Genomic DNA, 6,927 nt, shown 5'->3' on the forward strand with positions numbered 1-6,927 from the left:
GAAGGTAGCGTGGGTCGATCGCCTCGCGCATGCACGATTGGACATGAGGCAGTCACGTGGACGCTCCGGCTCTCTGAGTTAATTTACCGACGCGCCCACTGAGGTACCCGCCCTTAAAACCACACTTATAAGTGTGTACACTGGGAATTCGGACACAGGGTCTAGCAAGCTACCGAGTCGATTTATTTCTTCTAACCTTAAGAAAGGGTATAAAAATGAGTGGGGGAGCTGGACCAAGTAAGAAGTCAAAAACCTACCACTTCCATACGGAATGGGAGGAGTACTTTTTTTTCACATCATCATATTCGAAGTGCGTTTGCCTCATCTGCCAGTCTACCATTGCTACTCCGAAGAGGGGAAATGTGGAGCGGCATTTTCGGACTGTTCACAAAAACTACAACACTGACTTCCCTCCAAAAAGCGAGCTGAGAAAGAGAAAGGTGAAGGAACTAAAATCCCAGTTGTCCGGACAGCAGTCATTTTTCTCACAGCTGACCACAAAAGCGAAGGCAGCCACCGAAGCATCATTCCGGGTGAGTCACTGCATTGTTAAGAACAAGAAGTCCATCCAAGACAGAGAGATGGTAAAAGAGGCATTCGTTGAAGCAGCTGACTCGTTGTTCAGAGACTTTAAAAACAAAGCAGAAATATTATCTTCAATCAAAGCTCTCCAGCTATCAAGAAGTACAGTTACACGGCGCAGTGAAGCCATAGCCGTGGATTTAACCGAGCAACTTTGGAAGGATATCGCGGACTGCGAGTGTTTCTCACTGCAATTTGACGAATCTACAGACGTGAGTGACACAGCCCAGTTGTGCATTTTTATTCGGATGGTGTTTCCCGATATGACTGCAAAAGAGGAGCTGTTAACATTACTGCCCATGAAAGAACACATGCGAGGAGAGGACATTTTTCAGTCTTTCAAAAACTTTAAAGAGAAAACCCAGCTCCCAGTGTGCAAATTGGTGTCCATCACCACGGACGGAGCGCCCGCGATGGTTGGCCGCTCAAATGGATTTATTGCAAAGTGCCGGGAGGACGATGCTTTCCCGGACTTCCTCAATTACCATTGCATAATACACCAACAAGCGTTATGCGCAAAAATGCTCAACATGAAAGAGATAATGGATGTGGCAATGAAGATCGCCTGTTCTAATCGCGCCAGATCTCTTCAAAGACGGCTATTCCGTGCGCATCTGGAGAAGGCTGACTGTGAGTACTCTGAGTTATTGCTACACACTGACGTGAGATGGCTTAGTCGAGGGAAATTCCTGCAAAGATTTCGAGACCTCTGTCCGGAGATTAAAGAGTTTTTCCGTGAAGCTAAACATGCAGAATACAACCAACTAAATGACGATCAGTGGCTGCTAGACTTAGCATTTTTAACCGATCTGACCAACATTTTGAATGACCTTAATGTAGAGCTGCAAGGAAAAGACAAAACCGTTATCAATATGATCAGCTCAGTTAATGCTTTCAAACGGAAAATGCAACATCTGTCCTCAAAGATGCAGCGCCATGATTTGGCAAACTTCCAGAACCTTGCATCAGAGCTGGAGACGCAAGGCAAGGCGTGTGTGCAACTTGATAGTGCACGCTACATAGAGCAGATTGAGAACTGTCTGTCAGAGTTTGACAGACGCTTTCAAGACTTTGTTTTACTGGAGCCAGTCGCTACATTCATGTGCTACCCTTTTCGAGAAGATGCTGAGGTTGATTCACTCCAATCAGAAATTGCAACACTGTTTCACCTGAACTCATCTGGAGTGGAGGATGAGATTTTGACACTACAAGCTGACATTCAGCTTAAGTCCAGGGCTCATGGACAATTCTGGAACTTACTCACAGAGGCAAACTACCCCAACATGAGGAAATGTGCTACCTCCTTGACTGCATTATTCGGCTCCACTTATTTATGCGAGTCAGCCTTTTCCCACATGAAGATTATTAAGTCCAAATACCGTTCCACCTTGACTGATGATCATTTGGAAGTGTGCTTGAGGCTGGCTATCAGCAGCTACTGTCCGGACTATGCATCCCTGGCTGACTCCATTCAGTGCAAATCGTCAGAATAAGGTAGGTACCCTACTGTAAATCTGTTGAAATGTAAGCTAAATGTGCTGTGGCTTCTGCTATGTGCTCAGGACCACGGATAGCTCTGCTGGTGTATGGGGTGCCTGTGCTGCTGCTGTGCTATTCTAAATCTATTGAAATGTATTCTATTGTGCTGTAGCTTCTGCTGTGTATGTGTGCTCAGGACTGTGGACAGCTCTATTGGTTAGTTTGGTTTCTTAGCTCGATTGCTTCTTGTGCTTTTTACATGCAGGGAAGTGAATGGACAGTCTGAATCTATGAGAGAGGGACAGAGAGATCACACCTGTGTTTTCTACACATGGACTGGAACTACAAACTATTTTACAGCTAAAAGCAAAGAACTTTGAGAGAGAGCCTACTGTACATAGTAATTTATGTAAGAGTTACAACTCCATGTTACCTTTAGTTTATTAATAAATCTCTTAATTGATTTTGAAACAATGTAGCGTAACCTTCATTTGTTCCTATTTCAGTACTACATTTTTGTACGGGGGGGGCGGGGCGTGGCGGCGGTGGATACCAACATTATTTGGTCGGTAGATCTTGTTGACCTGGTCATTTCAAGAGTAGCTCACAAGCCTATAAAGTGTGGGCACCCCTGCTCCTCGGGAAAGGGTAGTCCCCGTAAACCACCACCGGGCTGGTTTGGAGAAAAAGTCCGTCTATACCATATAGACCCGTATGTGTGTGTGTGTGTGTGTGCTTGTCTCTGTCACTCTTCACACAAACAATCAATCAATCAATCAAATTTTATTTGTCTCATAGGGCTTTGACAATTTGTGACATCCTCTGCCCTGAACCCTCAACAACAGTAAGGAAAAAAAACACCACCTTTCCCCCACTCACTCGCTCAGAGCGACACACGCAGTGAGATCAGAGCTCGTTCACCTGAAGCAGCCGGCAAGTGACTTTGCTGAAGAACAGTGGAAACAGTGAAAACACCCAGTTTCTCTGGTCACAGCTGCTCAATGATCAGAGCAGAAGCTGCAGTTGTTTTGTACCGAGTTGGAGTTTCTGTGTCCTCCTCCACTCTGACCTTCTCTCACTTTAACTAATAAACACTCATCATTAGTTATCAGGACCTGATCAGTACATGAAGTAAATAAGTTTTGTTTGATTCGCTCCAGAGTTCATGAGGCTGCATTTAAACATCATGAAAAAAGACTCATCAACATTCTTTGCTCAGTATAACACGAGACGTGATTCACAGTCAGGACTCAGTATTAAAATGACCAGAGCAACATGCGGACATGATCCGACACCATCGATTAATAACTAAACACATGATCGTAAGTTTGTCATATAAATCATCCCAATAAAAAATAGAACAAATGAACATGAACTAAGTTGAGAATTTGAAAAAATTTACTATGAACGTGAACTACTTCATTTTCATCTGCACGAACTTAACTTTTAACTACTTCTTTTTAAGTATGAACTGGCACAACACTGAGTATAACTATATATGAAACTTTATACCCTGTTCTAGGCCTTGTGATGGAAATTTGACCTGGTGAGACTTCTGAAATAAAGAGACTAGAGAATCATAGTCTTTTAAGTATACTTTATTCCTTGCAAGGAAGGTCATACAGCATGCGAAGAGCATTCTGCAGAGGGAATGACAAAGAAACAGTTGCAGGCGTATGCTTTTTATGCAGATGCAGTGAAGAGATGTGTGTGTGTGAAGAGTTGAGGGGGTGTGCGTGGTGGCAAGCACACCCTCTGCCCAGTGGTCGTAGCTATTACCTTTAAATTCAAAGACCTTGATTTCCAGGTACAGATACAAACTGAGAGTGTTTTGACGTGGAGCCTGAACACTGAACTTTCCCCATACAACAACTACAACAACAAGAACAGGCGGACACGCCCACCAACTCCTGCAACAACTCCACACACTGGACCAACAGTAGCTTTCCATCACAGACCTCTCTGCCCAGTACTCATGAAGAAATGTGGGTTTGTTTTAACAGCAGCTTCTCCTACTCTACTCAAACATGTGTCCATCACAACAACACACACACTTCTGATCTCTGATCTGTTTTTATTTTTATTTTTAAGAGAAAGTACAGCATGAAACACAACTCGTCGAGATGTACATTTCTGTTTCTCGTTCTTCCTTGAATTTAAGAGTTTGAGCCCAGGACCTCCTGCTCGTTCTTCACGTGTGAAAGGCGATCGCAGAAAGTCCAGTCCCAAGTCTTCTTCTCCTTCTTTATTCGGTTTACATTGGCAGGTGACAACCAGCGTCAAGGTGCATTACCGCCCTCTGCTGTGTGTTTCAATATCCCTCGCCTCTTCTTTCCCATTCGGTAGCGTATCTCTTATTACCCGTTGATATTTGATAGCTTCTCCCTTCGTTCAGTTGAGTGGCGGCGGGTGGCAACCTCCTGTGTTGGAGTGTATATCAGAGTTATCTAGCTCATATTAAATCAGTTTGTCCAATCCTGTCTCCCTCAGCTAATGGAACATACTCCCTATTCCAACGGTAACTACTACTTTGAAGCTTAGTTCTTCCTCTCTGCTTTGCACTTTTCCTCTTGAGCTTTCTCGTTCTCGAACACACTTATTAAAGTGAAGCGTACATGCTCCACTGACTCTTCTATAAAATATTTTGTGCGGGGGGGTTCAACACACAGTGGGAGGCGGTAATGCACCTTGACGTTGGTTGCTACCCGCCAATAAACCAAACAGAGAAGAAGAAGAGGCTCGGATCAAATAGACCTAAACCCAGATATGGAGGAGACTGCAATACAGACATTCACCATGGATACATCTAATGCATTGGAGCTTCCCAGCATGACAGTTGAAACTATTCACATGCAGATTGAGATCTTTACCAAGTTGACTACTTGAACCCAGTAGGAACTGTTAAAATCAGAAACACCAGACAACGTCACAAGGTTTCTGTTGGCAGAACTTCTTCTGAACATGACTTTGTCTGTGTCCTCCAGACACGATCACAACACATGGACTGCTGACTTTCCCTTTACTGCGGAGAGTATCCAGTCCAGTCTAGGAGAGCGGCTCTCCGTCAGAGTTTAGCACCCGGGCAGCTCAAAGTCTCACAGCAGAGTTTGGATCAACTCACTGAGTTGGTTGCAGAGGAGATGACAGAGAGGTCAATTCCCGCCAGTCTGAGAGCTCCACCAGCGGATGCTCCACCAGCGGATGCTCTCCACCAGCGGATGCTCCACCAGCGGATGCTCCACCAGACTTGCCACAGGTGTCACCCAGACCACAGCCAACAAACTTGAGAAAATGGTCAATTGTGTTTGCAAGTGTTGAAGAAATCTGCCGCGACATCGGGCTGCGTTCAAGCCCGAGCTACGCAGTCAAAAGACATTTGAGCTGATAAACTTGAGGTTTCCCTGGGGAAACCAACCTCTGCGCACTGACTCTTCATCCGCAGTTCTCGGCTCTGACAGACGAACATCCTCAGAATCATCAGTCAGCAGTGACTATAGGACAAGTGAGGCCATCCAGGAAATCATCGGGAAGAGGTGACGACATCCTTGAGCCCCTTGTGGACGAAATGTCAGAATCTGACCTGAGTGGGCTGATATCTGAATCTTCTCTGGAGTTTAAAGCTGCTGCAGATGAAATCTATCAGATAATTAGTGAAGAGGAGAGCGTCAGATCATCTGATTCGATAGAGCTCCAAATCCTCAAAGAGCCACAAGGGTTTGGAAAGAAGGAGTGAAGGATCAAGAAGCTTTTTGCAAAGTTTTTGGCGACAGCATCGTGCTCAAGATGGGGACACAAGTCAGGAAGAAGTTCAGTAAGAGACCCAAGTCCCGAGCAGTGAGTCAGTCAAGTCTCAGTGGATAGTTTGGAGTCTCTGCTTCTGACAGAGACCAAGGACAGAGTTTCACCTGCAAGCGCCCCGTCCTTGCCGATGTCCTCTATACGTACATCACAACTGACATTTAGTGGCGAGTCCAGCTGAAGTGACGAAAGTGTCTGTTCCCAGTCCCACAGAAAGATGTGCGTGGACATAAGGAGAGAGTGATCAATTTCCTGCCATTGATGAACTGGTGGTTCTCAAAACAGGCCGGTGACTACCAAGAGAGTGACCTCCGGCTTTGGCTGGAGATTGAGCCCATCGTAGGATCTCCGGTCTCAGGATCAACAGTGCAGCAGGCAGACAGAGCCCGCAAAAAGATGTATGTCAATCTAAGTCATTGACCAGTTCGTCCTCGGGTGTATGCAAAGTCCAAAGTGAACTTGTGTGACGAATCAATACACCTCACTCAATACCTGTTTGAAAAAACATGGGCCGAGGAAATTCAGACATTGACTTAGACATGTCCCCAGATATAATCAATGTCCTCCACAAGGCCGTGTTCAAGAGGACCTGTAAGATGTGGGACTGTCCAGAAGCTGCTGCTTTCCATTTGCTCGAAAAGGGCAGAGGTCGAAAGAATCGCCACCTCTATGAAGCCACATGTCCAAAACCCGGCAGAATGTCCAGATTCTTCTCCTCTTTGAGCAGATTCTTTAAACAGTAGAAATGCTATTGCTTTAAATGAGGACCCGCATATCACGTGTCTTCTACTGAAGGGGTGTGGATTCACTCTGGGAGCTCAGTTTACCACATCCAAATAAAAAAAAAAGTCTGCATGGAAATGTTTCTGTAACCATTTTCTGTCACAACTGTTAAAAAAGAATAAAAAATAAGAAGATGAGTCGCAGAGGTTGTTCTCTTGGTGTAAAGCAGCCAGTGTGTGAGAGGACCATGCAGGAAAGAGGGGAGAAGGGGGGAGCACAGGGAGGTCTGCTTCATTAGAACCGAGCTTTGGTCCATAGGCTCTTTTCACATCTCATAGCATGAAG

The sequence above is a fragment of the Hippoglossus stenolepis genome, chromosome 17 (genome assembly GCF_022539355.2).
Source record: "Hippoglossus stenolepis isolate QCI-W04-F060 chromosome 17, HSTE1.2, whole genome shotgun sequence".
In the NCBI taxonomy this organism is placed as follows: domain Eukaryota; kingdom Metazoa; phylum Chordata; class Actinopteri; order Pleuronectiformes; family Pleuronectidae; genus Hippoglossus; species Hippoglossus stenolepis.